The sequence below is a fragment of the Protopterus annectens genome, chromosome 3.part0 (assembly GCF_019279795.1).
Source record: "Protopterus annectens isolate FY-2018-M chromosome 3.part0, PAN1.0, whole genome shotgun sequence".
In the NCBI taxonomy this organism is placed as follows: Eukaryota; Metazoa; Chordata; order Ceratodontiformes; family Protopteridae; genus Protopterus; species Protopterus annectens.
Window position 1 is genome coordinate 1,037,664,897 of NC_056731.1, and position 23,159 is coordinate 1,037,688,055.

Below are 23,159 nucleotides of genomic sequence, written 5' to 3' on the forward strand. Positions count from 1 at the left end.
TAAAATTTGGAAAACAAATATAAAAAATTGGCAGAGATTTTATGGTATATTATCACTATTACCAATTTTATGAGATTCACCTGTCAAAGCAACACTACGGTTATTAATTATTTGGATGTTGTGATATCCAAAATTATGATCAGCACAAATATGAGTCAAGTATTTACAGGAAAGTCATGTAACCAAATATATATATATTTTTTTACATTATAATAGCCAACACTTCCCTGGCAGAAAAAAAATATAGTAAATCAGCAGATGATTCAAATAAGTTAATTTATTTCTGATGATAGAGTGTTTATTGAGGAATTGAAAAAAAATGAGTGCTATGTTTTTGGAGAGAGGGTACCCCATTCAATGAGAGAAAGAGTTAGCTGACCAGATTACACTTGACACACCAACTAAATACATACCCTTTTTGAAATAGCAACTAGAAATTGCTTAAAAAAACATACATTAGATTTTGCTAAGAGCAATGGTATTACAGTATAGTGGTAACACAAAGTAATTAAGGGCATTATGTTTAGGAATTGGACAAATGTACTTAGTTTCTTTGACTTCACTAAGAACAATGGTATAAGGGTATAGTGGTGCCACAAAGAAATTAAACTCGTGTGTAGGAATTGGACAATAGTATTTAATTCCTTTGACTTAACTATTGTGTTTGATTATGGACCCAGTTTTGTGTACGAAATAGGTACTAATATTAAGATACAATATTAGATCATGAACACTAAGGAAATGGCGGGAAACAAGGTAGGTATGAGGAAAAGTGTGACATGCAAATGGTGCAGGTTTTATACAGATCAGTTAACATTACAGTAAATAATTTTCCTGGGCTATATTGGCAACTGGTAGATATGACTGCAATACCACAGAAGTTATTTGCATAGAACTGTGTATGTCTTGAACCATGATCTAAATCAGTAAGACCAAAATATGTCTAAAAACTAGGATGTACAAACACAAGTATTCTGTCACAGTTTGTAACACGATAAAAGCCCTTTGCAAACATTCCAGGGATTGTAAGAATTTCAAAAAAATGTCTATTTTTTGTACTAAAAAAAGGTGGCACCTGATCTAAGAGGGGGATGTGGGAGATGAGATTAGAGTATCATGTATTGTATTGGCAACTCTCATTAAATGCTAAACTCTCCCCAGATGTTAATGATAAAGTAAACATATGCTTATTATTAACTTTAAGGGCTGTAAAATTATGAATAATGTGTTAATTAACCAATCAGTTTTAATTCTTGTTGATGTTATAGTAGGAATTTTGGTATAAAAAATTTACATGAATAGAATTACAATTTTTGAAAATAAGGCAAGGCTACTATTTTTGAAGGGTTATATTTACACATTTCTTATAGGAGATTAATTTAATCTTTAATGTTAATTGCATGTACTTAATAGTATATTAGAGTGTGAGATAATAATTAAGTAAATCTTCAATTTTAATGTAATGTTTTTTCATTGTATTTTTGTTGCCTAATAAATTGGAGGTTGTTTCATTTGTGACTTCTGTATTCAAGGTTATTTATGCTAGCGCTGAAAATGATATATATTTCTGATTATTTGCTGAACGAAAGAGCACAGTCCTTTAAAAGGAATGAAGTGGCTTCTTTTTGGGGGTTGGTGGTTGTTATTTTTTAATACTTATAACTGAAATTTTGCTCTATGAAATTAAAATTGCTGCTGCATTATGTTGTATTTATATCCAATTTACCCACTAATGTTTCATATAAAAATAAGCAAATTTCCAATGCAGTCTATTATAAATGTATTTGGAAGTGTATGAATTAATGATATCAAACAGATATGCAAAAATCCCCCCCCCCCAGCTAGACAACATTAAAATTTCACTACAGACAAATGTCTGACAATAATACAGTTAACAAATATGAAAATGCTTGCTTTATGAAAACCAGTAAAAGAAAGATTACTAATGAAAGTATGCTTAAATTATTGTCTAATTCTGATTTAAAAAAAAGGTCAGTTGCTATAAATTTTAAAGCCTACTAAGATGTAGATTCAGCATTCTTAGAATTGTTGGATTTCATCAGTTGTGGTATTTGTCAGATTTTATAACCAGATAGACCTATAATAGGATAGTTTTGGCAACCAAAAATCTGCAGGAGAGAGCCTAACATCCTCTATTTAAACTGATAGTTTTGGTGATGGTTTAAATATGGTATCCCCATTATTAATGATAAACTGGAAGATGAATGCTTTGGGAAAAACTACCACCTTTTATTTACATGACTCTTGGAATTTTTTAATTGAGTCTGGCAAGATCAGCTTTGACTCCGCTATGAAATATATTTTCCTGGTGAGACTATTTATCAAGAAATGTTGTACTTTTATACTGTATTTACCAACATTTGAATACATGAGACATTTGTCGAGGTAGCTACATGGGGACAAAATAATATACTCTTGTCTTCTACCATCTTAGTGAATATTTTATAATATAGCTTTTTTACCTTGCAAAGGAGATGGTTCAAGTAGGTAAATTATTTTGGAAATGGTGGTCAGAATGGTCCCCTTTGTTGCAATATAGCCCTTGTTTTTCAGAAACAGACATTATTACAACATTGCTCTTTGCATTAAATTTAGATTTTTCTAGACAATATAACATTTTTATTTTGTGGAAAGGCACTATGTCAGACCTTGAGAATTATTTAATTGCTATAAATACAAACACTGTTATTTTAAAATGTATCACCATTACTTTAAACCATTATTTTTATAGCATTAGATGTGGAGTATAGTTTTGAAAAAAAATAATAACCTGGTTTATACCAGGATTTTCTTCTGAAAACCTACTTTTTTCAAATTTTTATTTAGGTTTTGACAGTATCAGTCCAAGATATATAAAAATAATAGTAAAAAAGGAGAGTGTATTACATTATCATAACTAACTACTAATGATGGCATTTTCTTACAATAAATTCAGACATGTGTTGATCTGTTTATTGCAAGCAGTTATAACAAGAATGTTTAGATGTGGAGACTAAAGACATATTTGATTATAGTAATGCTAACTATAAACCTGTCTTTCATAATTGAACACTTTTATTAAAACCACCTGCCAATAGCAATGATGTCTTCACATATGAGATTGTGTTTATCTATTTTTAGTCTCATAAGGGAGCTGCAGAATGGAATCCTTTCTATATCTCATTGTTTCAATTTTTTTACTTATGGGGAGGGAGTGAAGCATCTCAAAAATGGACAACAGAGCTAAGGTCTATTCATTCCTGTCTGAAGGGTCTTATCTGACCATTTATTCACTTGGAATGTCAGTGTAATGATGTTAGGAAGCAAAGCAGATGTTGACCCACTGTGGTCCATGGCCTACCTCTCCTAAACTCTACCAATTAGGTGACTTCCAGACTCACAATGACAGCCTGGTTAGGCAAAGACATGCTTGTTTCACACACTTACATCTCCAATTCTGCATCACATGCACCATTTTATAGTGGAAGCTTGCTAAGTCACTTCCACTAGTGATATCCCACAGGTAAAAATTGCTAATGCTGAAGGCCAAACTGTCTCCTTCCTCCCAAAGATAGGGAAGTTAATGTTGATCATTTAATATCATCTTACTCCACTTGACCTTTAGTCATTATCAAGCATTGGATGTTTGTGTCATAAAGACCTTATCCCACTATCATTTAAGCTTGGCTGATATGATTGCCTTTTGGTGTTGAGACCATTAGCAAAACAAATGTGGTGAAAAACAACCAGTTGATAATAGAAAGCAATAATGCATTAATTGATGTTTTTGACAGAGCTCCTAAATTTATTAACTAATAGGATTCTAGTTTGAAAAGTATGTTACAACAAAAAGAAGTTATGTTAGTCTCAGCTTAAGTTGAGAAATCATGAATCACTTTCCGCTGTAGTTTCTGCAGTTATTGTAAATGCTTTGTTGTGAAGCCATGTCTGAATGTCATGACTCTTGACAGAAGTTATAGTAAGAGAAACCATTTTACTTGCAATATGTGCAAATCATATAGAGTCAGTTGTATATTTTATAACTGTTATTTTTTAGACATGTCTTTAGCATGTCTAGAGTTTGCCAGACTGTTTGATGGGCTGACACGGTCTAGTGGTTAAATAATTTCTTTTAATTAACATGGTGTTCTAATGACATCTCTTTGATATTTTGAGAGAAAAGTGCTTAATGCTTATTTAATAATTTTTTTCAATAGTTTCCTGAATAAATGTCTTCATATTTTACAGTTTATTCTCTCACTTACATGCTTTTACCTTCATGTAGTTTGTATTTCAGTAACGTGCAGATCATCTTCTGTGTCAGTATGTAAATTGTTGCATTGTCACGAGGTACTGTGTCAATGCTTACCTTTTTGAAGATGTGCATCAAATCCTGCATGGCCAGTGTTTACTTTTGCTTTCTTGATTTTGTCCTCTGGCAATCTAATACTTTAGCTGTAGACTGTGTATAAAGTCAGTGTTGCCCAATGTTCACCACCATCTCTTTCCAAAATGCTGAGTCATTGTAGTGACACATTTTAAAATCAAAGATTACAATTTATATTTGTGTAAGTCCAGGGTACACATTTTGCCCTTTAGTTGTTAGCTTATGACAGAAATGAGTAACTAATTCAACTTATGAGCACTTTTCTATGATATGCATACCCAAATTTCTAAAAGTAGTGTTCTGCCATAATATTGCTATCTGCAAAAGGATCGAGCTAAAAACACTTTTGCTATTAATGCAAAATTTATTATTGCAATGGTTCATTTTCCTGCAATATTCCTGTGCTATTACCTTTTCTGTGTACAATTCATTCATAGTGACTAAAATATCTCCTCAACACATCAATGGCATTAACAAGCAGCTCAGCTGTAACACTATAAACTGTTAGCTGAACTTAATTCTAACTGCACCACTTACTCGCAAAACATTTACTTCCCTGCATTTCATTTTCTTTTTCTTTGTGATTTATAGATTTTTGAGAAATGGTTTAATAAACACAATTATCAGCATGTTTTATTTATCACAGAGAGAAGCTTTGTTCCCACACTATAAGATGGGTACGTATTCAATGTTTCTCTGTAATTTTCAACTACACATGTTGCATAGACATTCCCCAGGATTCAGCAAGCTCTGTACGGTGTGCAGGAATAGTGCAAGAGCTGCTGCATGCAATATGGCTGATGTGCAATCCAGGAACGAGCTTCTGGGACATGCACGAGCGCTCCTGCACTATTCCTGCACAGACACAGCTCATGTATTCTAATTACCTGATTTGCTGGTGAAAAACATGCAAATGAAGTCAATTAGTGATTTAGGAAGCAGGAAGGCAACCGTTCAGGAATAGTGTAACCTGCAGAAATCTATTCAGCTACTAACCAAATGTATTTCTGCAAATTACAAAATGGAGGCATGACAGCTCAAAATAAAGCATGTATTTAATGCAGTAGGCATGCCAATGGCCAAATATATGGCTATTGGCAATGGAAATAGTTACAAAATTATAAAATATAACTTTTTTTTGACCAATTTCGGCCGTTTAAGCATAGCACAGTGGTGCGCAAATGGGATCGGCCCAAAAATAAAAAAAAATGAGAAAAGTCAATTTTAAGATGATTATGCATTTTGTCATTATAGTCAATGACATGCATAAGATAAAAAGACCATGGAATAGTGGTTACTAAGGGGGAAGGCTTAGTGTCAGTTTTGTAACCATTCATTAGCAGTCAGTTTTATGCAAATGAGGGGAATGATACTGAATCACAGATTTTCCTTCAGTGCCAGCTTGCACCCAACCGTGTAGGTGCAGCAAGACCATGGTGTAAGCCTAAGAGCTAGATGACATCATAAGGGGTGTGTCATACTTGCTGTAATCTGAGTGGAGTGCTATGGCCTGTGTTTGCGCTTAGCTAAGCACAGCTAAGGCAAGGGATGTGTCTAAGGCTGTATTGTCTTATACCAAGAAATGCAAAGTGTGTTCATGTCCAGGGAAGGCCAGTTTCTGCTAAACGGTGTTTACATTGCCTAAACAGGTTTGCGCAGCATGCACTGGGTTGAAAAAAAAACAGGAAATAGTAGCTCTGTTCACATCTGAGTGCTGGGAATGCACGGCGTGCCTCGGGGCTTAAACATGAAGGCAATGGGAAGGGAAAACTGAAGTAGGAAGGCAATCAAGGAGACCTAGCATAGCTGGCAGGTGAAATGTATCAGAATCAGCCAATTACATGGGCATCAGCCCACCCCAGCCCAGCACACTACTATAAACTATGCAAACACCTTTCACTCTGTTTTTTCCTACAAGCTCTACACCACCGGTGTACACAGACAGGGAAATTTTACCAGACAAAATTAACAAAATCATAGGGGCTGCTGTTGATCTCATACATCAATATGTGGAAGAGGCTGAGGGTGATGAAGATGAGAATGCTGACCACAGTGAGGAGAAGGAGAAGAGTGTAGAGTCCTAGGGTAACCTACCAGGGGCTACATGAGCTGGAGATAGTGGAGTACTTTATGGTTTACAGGGACATCCTTCAGCAAATTGTTGAGCTGTGCCAGCCACGCCTCACACACAGAACCAACAGAGAGGAACCCATCCCAGTGGATACCAAGGTATATGTAGGCTTACGAATACTAGCCACAGGTACCTTCCAAAGGACAACTGGGGATATCATGGGGATCTCACAGGAATCAGCATCCAGGGTACTCCACCAGTTACTGGATGCCATGTCAGCACATGCCAGTAAGCACATATATTTCCTCAACACCTGTGAGGCGTTAACTAGCAATATGGGTCTCTTCCACCAAATAACAGAATACCCTGAGGTAGTGGGTGCTATAGACTGCATGCAGATATACATAAAAGCACCACCTGATGACCAGGTTAGGGTCCACATAAACTGCAAAGGCTTCCCCTCCATCAACTACCAGGTCATGTGTGATGCCCAGGGCATTATAATGAATGTGTGTGCTGGCAGCCCTGGAAGCTATCACGATTCCCACATCTGGCATATGACACAGCTTTACCAGAGATTTGCCAGTGGGGGCATCCCATATAATCACCTAGTAGGGATGCTGGTTATGCACTGAAGCCATGGCTGATGACACCCATCAGAAATGCACACACACCCAAACAAGAACTCCATAATGAGGCACATGCACAAACAAGAATCATAACAGAGTGTGTGTTTGGGATGCTCAAGTCATGATTCCTGTGACCAGACATATCTGGTGGAGCCTTGCAGTACTCTCCAGCTACATGTACCCAATTTTTCATTGCATGTGCCATGCTACACAATATGATCCTGTGGAAACAGCTGCATCAGAACAACATGGGGCAGTGCCACACAGCCCCCCACCATTGCCAAGGCCAGCACAGGCACAGAATGACTCAGAGGAGGAATAACCTGAGCCGGCTCCAGTAGGCAGAAGGAGGCATGCCCAGTATGCCCAGACTTTGGCAAAGAGGCAATGCATAGCACATACACTGACATGGTAGGGACCCAAGGAATGACACCTCTCTCTGATTCGCACATACAGTAAAATGGATGCCAAACATGACACTACCTGTGATTTACCATGTATAGGGAGTGTACTATGTGCATCTGACATAGTCAGCCCTCCAGCATCATCCTCAATACTGGCACAGACAAAAGTAACTCACTCTTCCTATCAATTGCTAAATTGATTAGTATGTTCTGCTAGTTGTAGCTATGGTATGGACGTGAGCATGCAAGGGAATCAGGTTGCTGAACGGGATGGCAGCAAATAGTGGACACCTATATGGGCAGCATGTAATCCATAACAAATACTGGTGTCAACAAAGTAGGAAGTACTAGACAAGTTGACAAATCCCACTGCAGTACATGTGGTGGCCCAAATGTGTGCCCATAGGACACACACATACATGTCAGTGAGGTTCACATACCCAACAACAGCCTCAGTCAGCAGGACAGGTGTAGATGACCATGAAGAAAAGCTGTGGTAAGGCCTCCAACTAATGACAATGGATAACAGCCCCCCTCCCCGACCTACACGGACACACTACAACATGTCCGGCAGTTGTGTATGAAGTCTGAAACTGAAATGTAGGTAAATAAAGCCTAAGATCTGTACTCTACTGATTTGCCTCTAGTCTACATGATAGTTCAGAATACAAAATGAAATGGAAGCCAACAGAGTACCTGAAATAACAGTACAGTCATAGCAAATGTTTACACTTGTCAGGTGTGCCCCCCAATCCTATGTAGAAATGCAATAACATGCATGAGTGCAGCTAATAACAGTGGAGCACAGATTACTTGAGATGGCCCAATTTACAGGATAGATTGTTGCATGTGTACAATATGCAGAGCTCTGTGTGTTAGGTTGTTGTGTGTTGTACATTGTGTGGAAGTGGTCAACATGGAGGGTTGTGTCCTGGTGGCCTATGGCCACTACTGTTAATGACAGGGCCATGTAATGACAACTGCAGTGCCAACCACATTGCATCAAAGCAAGACCCAATTTAGCAGTCATCCATACTCAGTGTTCAGATGTCAATATCTGTCACCATCTGAAAGATGGACATGTCATGAATGTGGGTCCAAGCATACACACAGTACACAGGTGGAAATACCCTAGACAAAGTACATAAAATATAACTGTCAACTGCACACACCTATGGAATATTCTGGCCAATCACTGGCAGACCACAAAAGGCACAGTTATGAAGCAATGAGAGAATGCCTATGTCCCCTCACAAAGCAATATAAGGGGAATGTCCCAGGTATATCTGTGAGTCAGCTGTAATAAGCCTCCATATCACACATGCACATGGCTCACCCCACCATCATCCACAGGTTTATCACAGGTCATAGCCCTGCTGTTGGGAATGAGTACAGAATGACCACCATTTCTGTATGGGAATACCCACAGAATGCAGCATGCTGAAAAGGTGTCCTATGCAGGTGTGTCCCTCCCTAGCTGTAAGCAGTACCCCTGCCAGCATCCAGAACAATGGATTAATATGAACAGGAACTATTGCCATTAACACCTCACACACTTACCTGTCACCCCAAGGAATTCCAGTGGCTCACAGCCTGGGACTGTAGGAGTGACAGAATGCACTGGCCTACTACAGATGGCCTGCATCACTACCAAATACCCTACAGTCCTCTGTCGAAGGCCTGTGCCTCACCCATACTGCCAATGTATGTTAGCTCATGGGCTCCCAAATAACAACACAACACAGTCCACAGAACAGAAATGCAAGGCCATGTCAACAAATCCCAGTAGCATGCCCACCATATCCTACTGCATGAACTGTGGATAAGTCCCTAAATAACGCTGGGATGAAGGGACAACTATAGGCATACTTCCCAGATATCACTCGCATAATGTTAGGTAGAGGACAGAATAACAGAGTGGAGGGGGGTATAGAAGCATGGATGCCATGGAGTGTGTGAAGTCTGAAACTCTGATGTGTGCCCATACTACCCCTGCCTGCAAACCTAGTAATGGGTAGCTACAAACCCAACCATAAACCACAATGTGAAGGGGAACTGACCAGATATATGAGCCCTGCCTCTGGGTAACCTGGGTGATTATGTACAGCTGTGAGGTATGGCCACAACAGGATATGGCCATTCTGTTATGTCGATAGATGTACAAGCAGGGTATCCTCAGCCACCATAGTACCAAGGTGCTGGACCATTTACACAAATCCATCAGCAAGTGTCTGCAGCTACCCCTCCAGAATGGCATGAGAGTACAAGAAAATGTAGGCTGCAGACCACAATACTGGATACAGCTGCATTCATCTTGTACTTCCCTGGAAACAACTGTGAGCAAATAAGAATATCTGTTGGTAGTTGACAAAAATACATCACAGTGTAAAACAGTACATGTCTGAATATATTTTCTAACAGCAACCATGTAACACAAGCAGCACAGACAGCAATAGTTACAGTATCACACTATCTGTTGCCCATTGTGACTCCATATTGTCAACCTATCTACAGATATCCTGCAGAAACAGGTTGCTAGCTGTAGGTGTAGAGCACAAAATCCTGCATTGGAGGATTCACACTCAATACAGAAGGTTATACTGGACATGCTCCAACACTTAGAGAAGTGAAGCCCATGTCTGACAACAACAGTGAACTATACATATCTGTCTGTGCCCACATACCACATTGCACACCATTTATGCTTTGTACAAACATTGGAGAGGAATACTCACACATATCCATGGCCAACACACTATAATAGGTCAAACATATACACACAGAGATGTGGGGAAGAGAGAGGCAGGCAGTGGCAAAGGGATTGCCAACATGAGGACTGTCCCACCCACCACACATCCAATTGGCCAATATTACATGATGTGCCGATGTCAATCACTGTAGACATTTGCTTTAGTTAGCCCTCAGCCCTATAGATTCTGTGGTGCTTATGATAACTGTGTAACATGCTAGTACAAATCAGTATTCATCTAGCATTTGTATACCCAGTCCTGTCTAATGTAAAGTTGTGTGTGACTGATTGTTTGGTGAGGTCTATATTAGAACACTGAACATTTGAAATGTCGAGTGTTTTAATATCGACCCATTTTCAGCGAACGCTGAAAATATCGAAGAAACAGAAAACCGAATTCTTTTCTAGGGAAAGAATTTTGTTGTCCATTTCTATTGATTCGGTATTTTCAGCACTCTGGTGGAAAGTTAGGGGTTGGGTTCAGGTAAGTGTGCGATTGTGTGGACATGTGGGTTAGGGCAAGTTAAGTGAGTTAGGGTTAGGGCGCGGGTCAGGTAAGTGTGCAATTGTGTGGATGTGAGGGTTAGGGCGGGGTAGGTGAGTTAGGGTTAGGGCGTGGGTAAGGTGACTGTACAATAGTGACGGACCTAGGGTTTGGGATAAGGTAAGTGGATAGTTAGTGGTGTATGTATAGTTTAGTGTGGGATTAGGTGTACGAGTTTAGGTGTATGTGTGTGTTTGTTTGGTGTGCTTGTGTTGTGTGTATGTGTTTTGGAACAGCGTATTTTTTCCCTAGGAAAAAATTTGCTGTTCCAAATGTTCGATGTTTTGTATTTTCAATTGCTAGGGTTCGATATTAGAACAGTCGACATTTCAAATGTTCGATGTTCTAATACAGACCCATTAGGTATGTGTTCCCAGAGGAATGACTTATGACCTATTCACACACACTGCACTTCCCATAGCCTATATTAGCACTCATGCTGATGTCAGTCACCCTAAAATAACCCTCCAGCCAATTATCAGCCCCATAATCTCCGTGGCATGTGCGATAACTGTGTAATGCTAGAGTGTAACATACCAGTTAGGTAGACATTTTTAATCCCAGACAGTGTGTGTGTGTGTGTGTGTGTGTGTGTGTGTGTGTGTGTGTGTGTGTGTGTGTGTGTGTGTGTGTGTGTGTGTGTGTGTGTGTGTGTGTGTGTGTGTGTGTGTGTGTGTGTGTGTGTGTGTGTGTGTGTAGAGATTAATGATTTTGAGGCCTTTCACAGTCACTATCCCTCCCATTGCCCTACTTTAGTAAGCGTGCTGATGTCATTCACCTTGAAATACACCTTTGGACAAAGGCTAACCCTATAAGTTCCATGGCACATATGAAAACTGCGTAATGCTGTAGTATAACATACTAATTAGGTAGGAGTTCTAATCCCAGACATGGCAACTGTGAAACTCTGTGTGTGTATAGATTAATGATTTTGAGGCCATTCACATTCACTGCACCAACCATTGCTCTACTTTAGCAAGCCTGTTGATGTCATTCACCTTGACTACACCTTTGGACAAAAGCTAACACTATAAGCTCCACAGCGCATGTGATAACTACATAATGCTATAGTATCACATAACTAGTTAGGTAGGAGTTCTGATCCCAGACATGGCAACTGCGAAACTGTGTGTGTGTGTGTGTGTGTGTGTGTGTGTGTGTGTGTGTGTGTGTGTGTGTGTGTGTGTGTGTGTGTGTGTGTGTGTAATGATTTTGAGGTGATTCACAGTCACTACACCACTCATTGCCTTACTTTAGCAAGCCTGGTGATGTCATTTACCTTGAAGTACACCTTTGGATAACAGCTAGCCTTATAAGCTCTGTGGTGCATGCCAAAAATGCAGAACTATGTAGAAGCAGTACTAAACATCTATGGGTTTGAATCTCATCTGTGGCGAGAGTTTGTGTATGTACCTCAAATATTTTAGCCCCATTTACAGCCAGTACACATCTCAGAGCCTGACATTAGCAGTCCTGCAGATATCATCCACCTTACAAGTACATGTTGCAAAGCCTAAACCATCTCAGGTCAGTGGTGCATGTGGTAAATGTATAACATAATGGTCCATAAAGATTGTTAGATAAAGGTTTGAACCTTGCCCCTGGCAAATTTAAATGAGTGATTAGGGTAAAATTATTTTTGGATCTCTCACCCACTACATCACCCAATGCCAGTATTTACAAGGGCTGGTGATGTTGCTCACCTTAGGAGTACCTTGGGACAGCATCCATCCAATAAGCTCCATGGCATGTGCAACAAATGAGGTACACTGTAATAGCAATACATAGCTAGGTAGGGGCTTGGATCTCAGTACTGGAAAGTCTGTGTGTTTGTCATCAGTATCCTGTGTGGAGGTTGCTGTGATTCTCTAATGACAGGATGCATTGTTGGGTGATTTTGCTAAATTATTATTTTGAGGATCTACTATATGTCACAATGTCCACCTTACAAGGACAACAAATGTCAACTAGCAGAGAGGCTGGTGTAGACAATCCATAGCCCTATATGTGACATTATGGATCAGTGAACAATACAGGCAACTCTTGTATTATTCAGAGAACACTCTCCACCCATGTCTCATACATAAACACACTTGGCTAGGCAACAACCACTATATTGGTAGTCCCTACATATTGCCCACAGATAGTAACCATGGTGTGATTGCAGTGTACTACATTCCTACTGACCACAACACTGCCACTGACATCAGAAAGTACTTTGATGTGTAACATCTCCTGACATTCAGCAAGTAAAAGGACATGGCACCCTGTTCCATCCCTACAACAGTCAAATAAATGCTTACAGTGGTCCTTTTGCTATGTTCCCCACTGGACACATGCAACAACTGTAGAGTCTGCAAATATAACCCACAAAGGGAATACCATGCCATATATGCATGCCTTGTATGGACAGATTCCACTAAGTCCACTGAATACCTGTATCATGTTGTCAATGTAGGTGCAAGCATGACCTCAGTTCCATAGCCAGGTCTCACTCACTACACCTCCCATTGCCCTACTGTAGCACATCTGCTGATGTCAGTCACCTTAAAATAATCCTTTGGGCATATATTAGCCAGATAAGCTATGTGGCATGTGTGATAACTGTATAATACTGTAGTGTAGCAAACTAGTTAGGTAGGAGTTCTTATTCTGTCCCTACCAACTGTAATTATGTGTGTGATTCCCTGAGAGAATGTGAGTGTGTCTTCCTTGACACTTGCTTTTGTGAACAGACACATATACTACACTTCCCTTATCCCTCCTTTATCACTGTTGCTGATGTCACTCACCTTCAAAGATACCTTTGGACAACTATCCAACATGTAAGGTCTGTGGCGCTTGCAATAACTACATAACACTGTAATAGCAACACATAGTCAGGTAGGAATTTGAAACTCAGTACTAGTAAGTGTGTGTGTCATCAGTTTCCTGTGTGGGGATTGGGGTGATTGTTAATGAGAGGATCTATTGCAGTGTGGGTTTTGCTACATCATGATATTGAGGATCTACATGTCCCATCGTCCACATTACAAAGCCAACATTTTCCAAACACTGTAGAGATTGTTTTAGACAATCCTCATCCATAAATGTGTACAGCCATGTGCAATTACCATGTGACAGTATGGATTAGTACACAATATAGGCAACCGTCATAATGCCCAGATACCAATCTCCAACCATGGATTATACAGAAACACGCTTGGCTCTTACTCTCCTACTCTCTTCCTTCTTTACTTTGTCTAGGTCTCTCTCTCTCTCACTCCCTCTCTGGTGAAATCGGAAAAGTGCATCTGCTTTGCTTAGGCAGCATCTTGAGTTTTGTAACTGATGCTCATGATCAGCAGATGGCCTATGCATGGATTGTAATCTCCCACTTGTTATTTGCATGTGGAACAGCTGTGGTATCATCCCTATAGCCATTTGCATGGAAACACATTCCTATAACTAAGCACTTCATGTGGGTGTTGGCCCTTTTTCTTCACTGTGAGCAGGACTTCGTGTGGATGTTTGACAAATAGCATCAAAGAGGGTAGCGGGAAATACCGCTTACAACATACACTGTGGAGACAGGCCAAAAATAGGAGGGGAATGTTCCAGACATAGGGACAGAATGTAAGTATTGCTCTTCTCCATTTGAAGTAATGTTGGTTTAACAGAGTTTGTGTGGATATGGCTGTTATAAAGTATTTAAAATCTGGCATGACAGTGTTATGTGGTTGAGGAAATTCTCACCTGTAGGGCTATCTGCAGACAGGCCAGAGTTTGGAGTCTTACATGTGGTGTGTTACTCACATATTTCCTGTCTTTAGAAATGCAGTAGCATACTCTGATGATTGCAGTCAGTACATGGTGACGGCCATGTGAGTTATTGACTTCATATCCTTCAGAAGACATATGTCACAAACCCTGTTACACCAGGAAATGTATGAGTTTATCACAGCAACATGTCTATATTGTCCCTGTGTTTGTGGCTCCAACACCAAGTCTGTCAACCTTTGTCCATATGTCATGCAGTAAGAGGTGCATATGTTCAGTACATCATTATTTACTGACATCATACCTGATAACACGCCAGTGAGATATCAGACTGCTAGATGTTTTATGTATAGTAGGCCTTATATTTTAAAACAAAACCTGGACATTCTGTTGTAGTGTGTACGGTAGTGAGGTCTGTGCACTTATGGTGATTGTTGCCAGAGTATGCATTGTGAATATGTAACTACACCTGTGAACAGACTGTGGTAGATGTCATTGTTCTTGGTCCTATTATATCTGATGTTGCATGCTGCTTCAAGTGTACCCTATCGGTGTACATGTTTGTTGGGCCAAACTGACACATGTCCCATACCACAGTCAGGCATCAGACTACACTGTGTATTGGCCCAGTATATGTAGGGCTAGTGTGTGAGTGGCACATATGAGGATGGTATTGTTCACACAGTCCATATACTGTAATATTAATTAGGTTTATCATATGTGACTGTGGCTGTGTTCAGATTGGTTGTGGGTATGTACTTTCACACTGGTGTCTGTTACTCCATGCTATTACATGTATATAGTGCCTGCTATATTTGCAGCTATATGTGTATTCCCCCATAAGAAACATAGACCAGTGTTGTGGCAGTCTGCCTGTAGTTTGCACAGTGCTTTGTGACATCCTAGCAGCTCAGTGTATTTACCTAGTGTGATGTTATGTCCAGATATTTGTCAGATGTACTGTTGCCAGGCCACCATAACTGTTGTGTATTTATGACAAAGCAGTAGGATGCTGAACAGATGTATGTCACTAACTAGTGAGTAGTATGTGGGCTTGTGGCCTCTGCTCCTCTGGTTAATATGTGTCAGGACAGACAGGAGTGTGTGAATGCATAAACAATGTGAGCTTCTCTATTCCAGTATTTTTGTGATAGCCCCATTTACATGGCTGTAAACATCCATTTTGTCAGGCTTGGTCCACACATCTTGCATTAAGGAGTTCTGTGTATACCTCTTGACTGATCAGAGTGTGTCAGACTGTTCACATTTATTGATCATATCTCTGCTGTATTCCATGGGATCATTACTGTGATATGGTTGGTACTGGACTATGATGATCTTATGATGTCTGTCAGTAACTGATGGGGTACATGTCAGTATCAGATGTGACTTCCCACACATTTCTGTTAAGACAACCTCTGTTACTGTAGCAGCATACTACATTTATACCTGCAATACTTACATGACATCCCCTTGCACTAAGAGGTTGTGACTATTGGTGCTGAGGTATGACTCCACTATATGTTATGGACATATGTTTTATATATATATATATATATATATATATATATATATATATATATATATATATATATATATATATATATACATACACATTCATATCTATATGTAATATATAATAGTCTGAAGAAGTGTTAGTATTAACGCTAAAGTACTTACTTGGATGTTGTTATAATAAAGGTCTCTTTTTTATCCAGTCGGCTTTGATGGTTGTGTTGTACCACCATTCTCATTAAACTTTCCTGTTGAAAACATGTTACACAGCATTACATTGGTACACATTACTACATTCACCCTGTACATCAGAACCATATTAGCCTGTTCCTGCATCGATGTTATGGATGGCAGGGATGTGGCACAGGTATCATCATATACACAGTGTGTGTTGCAGGTTTGCCAGAGACCTAGGCTGTGCCATTTGGTTGACATCTTGTGTGTGTGTTAGGGGATTTCATTATTCATTGGGCTGTGCAAATATAGTGTGTGTAGGTATGGGTTGCCCTAGCTGTGTTGGTGATGTGTGTGCATGCATGCACACAGTTCTATGTGGCTGCCCTTTACAGGGTTTTTTTTGAAAGCTGCAGACCATAAATAGCAGGGTGTGAAGTTCACCATCTCTGGTCATGGGCATGAATAGAACTGTGCCTGCCAGGGGTTCCATGGGCACTACCAGGTACATGGCCAGATATGTCACTCTCCTCTGAGGATGACAAATGTCTGTTGGATCTGTGTCCCTGTTGGGACTGGCCAGGGTCACATGCACATGGCCTGCTATGTTGTGGTGTGGACAGAACTCCCTTGCTGTGCTGGTTCTCGTACTGCCACTATGGGAGTGGCTGCGACTTGTTGCACGTCCACGTAGACCTCCAGCTGTTGGTGTTACTGAACTACGTCCATGTGGCTGTTGCCCTACTCCCACCATATGCTCAAACACAGACATTGCATAGTCGAGGATTCCCACCATCTCACCTGTCTATCCAGGACCTCTGAAAAATAATGGTGGGCACCTGCAAGATCACGACTGTTGTCAATACCAGCAGAATGAGTTGCCCTCTGGAGCCTGAGACTGTCTGGTATAATGTTCCATATGTGCCTGTGCCTCTATGATGGCCTGAAACATGCATCTGGTGACACCTGCTGTGGCACGTCTGCCAGGGGAATGATGGCCAGCAGACCTTATATGAGGACCCCTGTACATCTGCCTATGTGGTACCTTGCCAGTCATCTGGTTATGGCTGTTGAGTCCAGACTCACTTGCCATAGTCACTACACTGTCCTGTCCCATTCCACCACCCGCCAACTGTCCCTCATCTATGGCCACTGGTGATGGGGTATGCATAGGCAATGTGACTGTGTGCGGGAATGGAGTGGATAACATTGGGATGTCAACCGATAGCACAGCTTCAGCCCCTGACAACCCCGCCTGTACCTCACCATACCTATCATCATTGTCAGAGTCTGTATGCACACTAACATCATTTTGCCAACAGGAGGGACCCTGACCCACCTCACCACCTGTGAGGGGAAAACAAAATAGGTACTTTAAGACCTGTACTTTATTGCTTACTTCTGCACATTCACACACACACACACACACATGCACACACGCACACACGCACACACACACACACACACACACACACACACACACACACACAAAACACACACACACACTTACAGATGAGGTGGCACAAAGATATTACACAGACCTCTCATTACCCAACTGTCAACATGCATGACATATGGCACTCAACACATGCACTGCAACTATACTCAGTCACTATTACCAACATTATACATTTCTGTGATGCATGAGTTGTGTTAGGAGGTGATGCTCCTTCCCCTGGAACACACTGCACCCATGTACACAGTATTGCTGTAAACCTGTTCAGCACCCTGGCACATTCTGTGCACCATACCTCAGGGGTGTACATGCAATGGATGAATGTGTATATGTGTAGCAGTTATGTTTGCTCTGTTGCTCACAGCTCCTATGTGTTTGTCTGACATGTACCTGGGATGGTATGAGGACAGATGTCAATACTGAATGCCTGATGACTGATTTGCAGATCTCATCATCAGCAGTGCATCTATGAGCAATAAAATACAATTATACTGACAACCTTCAAAGCTTACTGTGGCTATGAGGAGTGTACACACCCTTATTGACATGCAACCCTCTTCCCTGATATGCCATGGGGCCACAATACTGACTATGCTAACATTACATACACCTGATATGTGACATATGAACTGTGCAATCAAATGCAGTATCAAACAAATGTGTTAGCCGTGCAGATGTTGATTGAGATGCATACAATATGTGGGGTGCATAAGTGTGCACACCCTTAACACAATGGTTTGTTGCAGCACCTGTTAAGTGAACTACAACAGTCACTATTTCTGGAAGGGGTAAACTAGCATGGACCATCTGCACTTGCCATTATTTGGTCATTCCAACCTACAAATGTCCCTCAACTGTGCCAGATTGCAAGGTCAACTCATGCACAGCCCTTGGAGGTCACAAAGTGCCTTTACTATTGCTGTGGAGTCAGCATTATGTCTGGCACAATTCATGACCTTGACTGTGTTCAGATGCAGCCATTCTTAGTGAACTTTGAACGTATGCTTTAGTTCACTGTTGTGTTTCAGGATGACATCCTTCCCCATCCTCAGCCTTTTTGCAGATGCTTGACAACTATGTGCCACATATGAGTGTCATTTTGCAGTGTCCCAAATTCACAACACCATGTCTACCAGCCTAGTTACTGCTAATGAACAGCAAACATAAAGGTGTACACTGGCACCAGCAAGTAAAGATGGGGATTGTGGGCCTGAGGTGGAGTGAGGTGTTGCTTGTGCAGTACATATATCTTTAGTAATACTGTCTGTAGGTTTCAGCCTTACTCTTGGTACACCATTACACATTGCAACTCATGCCTTTTGGAGACTTTTGATGTTATGCATATGCTACCTAAAGAGAGCCCTGGATGATGTTTCCTGTGGAACAACTTTTCCATCTGATTACCCTAAACCACAGGCCACACTTATGCAGACTCCATGCAATTGTCAACACAGCTACAGCACGGGCAGTACTTGCTAGACATTCCTGCAAGTCCCTCAGTGTTGCAGCATGTTACTATGCAGCTTCCATGAACAGTTTGCAACATGTCGTCATCTGTCTTGGATGGCCATCTGTTTTTTTTCTACATTACTGTTGACCCATACTTCATCATCACATACATGACTGTCTGCACTGTTTGCCATGGTGTATGCAATGGTGAGGTAAGGCTACATCTTCCACTCCAGTCTGTATTATAACATCTTAAGTTGAAAAACTTTGAATGTTATAATATCAACCTTGGTAGAGTGAACGCTTGAAATAGAGAAGCTGCAGAACACTGAATACTTTCCTAGGGAAAGTATTCAGTGGGCCATTTCTGCAGCTTCGCTATTTCCTCAACTGTGGAGCGAAGATTACAGACCGGGTTAAGGTAAGTGTGTGAATGAAGGTGAGTGTGTGACTGGGCATGGGTTAGGTGAGTTAGGGTAAGGGCGTGGGTCAGATAAATGTGCGATTGTGTGGACAAGAGGGTCAAGGTGGGGTAGGTGAGTTAGAGTTAGGGAGCGGGTAAGGTGATTCTGCGATAGTTAGGGAACTTAGGGTAGGATTGGGTTAAGGTAAGTGGGTAGCTAGTGTTGTAAGTCTGGTTTAGTGTAGGGTTTCGTGAAGTGTTTGTGTGTGGATTATTTATTTTGGTGTGCTAGAGTTGTGTGTATGCTTGTCGGAACAGCAATTTTTTTCCCTGGGAAAAAACTTGTTATTCTGACTGTTCGGTTTTCTGGTGTTTCGATTGAATGCAGTCGATATTATAACATTCAATGTTTTTAGACTTCGATGTTATAATATAGACCCCTTCCACTCCTGAGTGCTGCCTTTTGGATATGAGATTCATTCCATGGTTTGTACGATGTGTGCAAGCCATGGCTGCCTCTGTTGCAGGTGAGTGGGCAAATGTCATGGACATAGTTCTTGGATAGCAAACCATTACTTGGTATGACATTGAGGACCTGCACTTGATGGAGGGTGAGTACTCATGAAGAGTGAATGCTGTCAGTACCTCAAAAGCTGCTTCCACAGTATATTATTTGGAGTGTGTGCACACATATGCTTCCAGTGTTTGTTAAGGTATGTATTCCCCGTATTTGTTGTCCTAACATAGGATGTCATATTAGACATTCATTGCTCATGTAAGGATCACATAATAGGTTGTAAAAGTTGTGGAGTGTGGTATTGTGAAATGCTGTTGTGTAGGTTTGTAACAGTTGCCATTGTAATAGTGGTATATACAGTGTTGTAGCCAATGTATAAGGGTAATGTTTCAGACATGTCACTACTGCAGCCCATTTGTCCTACCATTATGTTCATCTCTGTCCACACATTTTGCACTGACAAGTTGTTAGTTATAATGCAGGACTCCTACATACCCTTCAGATATGCCACCATGGTAACCACTGTGATGCAGTGCAGTTAACAGCAACAATAAGTGAGCATTTACAGCATGCATTATTGGTAGGTGTGTTAAATGTGTGCATGGCAAATACCATGGCCATAACATGGCCGGTGTATTGGCAAACCTGATCAAAATAAAGCCTTACTCACCAGCTACAAGCTGCTGCCCCAGAGGTATATCAGAGGGACCTACATAGTTATGTGAAAGATGTGATGTCAGTAGCCACACCTGTGGCATTGGTACAGGGTGGGAGCAGCATTTCAGTACAGCAACAGTACAAACCCACAATACTAGAGATTATGCACATCTGTTTATTACTACACTGCAGCAACAGACTATGTTATCTGACATATGCTTGAAGATACTTTACAGATGAAGAAGGAGAAGCAACAGTGGTGTACTAATGTGCCGTGGGGCCTTACCTGAATGGTCCTCATCCATTGTGTGGGTTGCACCCACCTCCACAATGCTATCAGAAGGTTCTTGGCTTGCCTGGTGGGCAGGTGCCCCAAGGCTGGTGAGGAGCTCCACAGCATGCATCAATGGGGGCTGGATGACATGATCCCCACCTCTGGCTAGCTGGTCCCTCCTAACTGCAGCAGCATGCTGATGGGCGTGAAAGATTAGGTCAGTGCACCAATGTCACACCTGTTCATAACTGCGGTTATGCAGGCCAACATCATTTACCCTGAGGATGAGCTCATTCCACAGGGCAGTCCTCTCCTGCAGATCATGGGCTGTACACCCAAAGAGGGTTTGGTGGTGCTGCACCAGGTAGTTTATGAGGATGTCATTTTCCTGGGATGTATGGGAAGGTGCTCTCTCGACATGGTACCTGGAAGACATAAAGAGGAAAAAAAGGTCTGAGGAACTCATACTGCAAGGATATAATAGTTGTTAATTAACATCTCTCTTCCCCCCACCATATCTGCAACAATAATTTGAACAAACAAATCAATGCGCATGTCTACACCAAGCTTACTGTTGGGACATATATCTTATTGTGCAACAAATATTGAAATGTGTTTCTATTCGTGTTCCATGTTGAAACACTATCACTGGTATCCTGTTGCTAACAATGTAGCCCACATGCTATTGTAATAGCCACTGTGCTTTCATATATGCATGTGTTCTGTTTGCTATGCAACTGCTCCAAATCTGGTGTTTTTGGCTAATAACTAATGCTGGATTGTGTTGACTATTACTACCCACATATGTTCTAAAACTGTGACACAATAGTGTGTTTGGGAAGGCTGTTCCAAGGAGAACCACCTCTCCCACCTCATGTAGCCATGTTACCAGGCCACAGCATGTCTGGGACCCAACCCGGGACCTCTTCATCTGCTGGACTTGCACTACCTTCAGTTAGAACCACCTCAGGGAAGGGTGCTCATCCACTCCTGGGAATGCGCACACACAGGATCCTATCACCTGACGTCAGGTGCAGGGTCTGGTGCATAGGGAGCTCCGCAGCGAATTGGAGGATCTGCTACACCATTTTGAGGCCCTCATGACACAATTAGTGGGTCAGCCTGCTCCTCCTGCTCAGCCCCAAGCACAGCCATCTTCAGGGCCGTGAAGGTGCAGTGGTGACTGCCATGGTTGGGGACTCAGTCCCACTGTTTCTGTTTTGGGGCTCATGGGCTTCCAATTTCCATACACCACTCCCCATCCAAGGTGATTAACTACCACACGTGTCATATTCCACCCATTTATGCTGTCCTGTCTGTCTTGTCTGTCTTCCAACCCAACCTACCTGAGAAAATATACCTGCTATCTTTCCCCAACATCCCACTGTCATCTTAACAAACAAAGGGCAATGTGTTCCCAACATGCATTTCACAACAGACATAACTGTCCACTTTGCACCAGCTTACAACTGCTTACAGGTGCCTTAATCACCCTGTATCCAACTGCCCTTGCTGTGGCCAGCAGAAAAATTATCAGCCATTGCAAGTGTGTGACCCAGGAGTATGCACACCAGAGCCACATCAATGTACCAGTAAGCCATCTAAGCTGTAGATATGTATGATGTTTTCTCAAACATATCATGCAGCACATTCATTCAACAATAGGGAAAATGTATATATATCTATATATATATATATATATATATATATATATATATATATATATATATACGTGTGTGTGTGTGTGTGTGTGTGTGTGTGTGTGTGTGTTTGTATATATGTAGACATACACGTCTCTTTCTCTCTCTCTCTCTCTATATATATATATATATATATATATATATATATATATTATATATATTAATATATATATATATATATATATATATGTGTGTATATATATATATATATATATATATATATATATATATATATATATACATATAGGTCTAATTTACATGGTTGACTGTTCAGAAAGTCAACTTTCATATGGCCGAGACCATATGATCGACTTTAGAAAACCCGACCATGTAAACTAAAGACATAAAAAACAACAAACACTTAACTTAAACTGTTAGCAGGGGGGCTCCACCCCCACACCCCCCATAACTTGAATATGCCAACTCCGAGATCGCACTACAGTGCGAAAGAAGGAGATTTACCTATTCCAC